The sequence below is a fragment of the Pseudonaja textilis genome, chromosome 3, assembly GCF_049901715.1.
Source record: "Pseudonaja textilis isolate UNSWEBS1 chromosome 3, rPseTex1.2, whole genome shotgun sequence".
Taxonomy (NCBI): Eukaryota; Metazoa; Chordata; class Lepidosauria; order Squamata; family Elapidae; genus Pseudonaja; species Pseudonaja textilis.
The window spans coordinates 110,983,522-110,984,354 of NC_141992.1; positions in this window are offsets into that span (position 1 = coordinate 110,983,522).

Consider the following 833-nt stretch of genomic DNA (forward strand, 5'->3'; position numbering starts at 1 on the left):
TTTTTCCATGTATTTTCTCTGGAAAATTAGAAAAGACTAATAGAGAAGGGAACAACTCTCCTAAGCATACCAATGCGCTGCAAATTCATTGGAAACATTGATTTTGCTCTATGAGTTCATGGGGACGTAACCCTAACCCTAAGTGGGTTTATACTCTAATGGGATTTTTCCATGTATTTTCCCTGGAAAAGTAGAAAAGACTAATAGAGAAGGGAACAACTCTCCTAAGCATACCAATGCGCTGCAAATTCATTGGAAACATCAATTTTGCTCTACGAGTTCATGGGGACGTAACCCTAACCCTAACTGGGTTTATACTCTAATGGGATTTTTCCATGTATTTTCCCTGGAAAAGTAGAAAAGAATAATAGAGAAGGGAACAACTCTCCTAAGCATACCAATGCGCTGCAAATTCATTGGAAACATTGATTTTGCTCTACGAGTTCATGGGGACGTAACCCTAACCCTAAGTGGGTTTATATTCTAATGGGATTTTTCCATGTATTTTCCCTGGAAAAGTAGAAAAGACTAATAGAGAAGGGAACAACTCTCCTAAGCATACCAATGCGCTGCAAATTCATTGGAAACATCGATTTTGCTCTACGAGTTCATGGGGATGTAACCCTAACCCTAACTGGGTTTATATTCTAATGGGATTTTTCCATGTATTTTCCCTGGAAAAGTAGAAAAGCCTGATAGAGAAGGGAACAACCCTCCTAAGCAAACCAATGCGCTGCAAATTCATTGGAAACATCGATTTTGCTCTACAAGTTCATAGGGATGTAACCCTAACCCTAACTGGGTTTAACCTCCAAAGGATTTTTCCATGTATT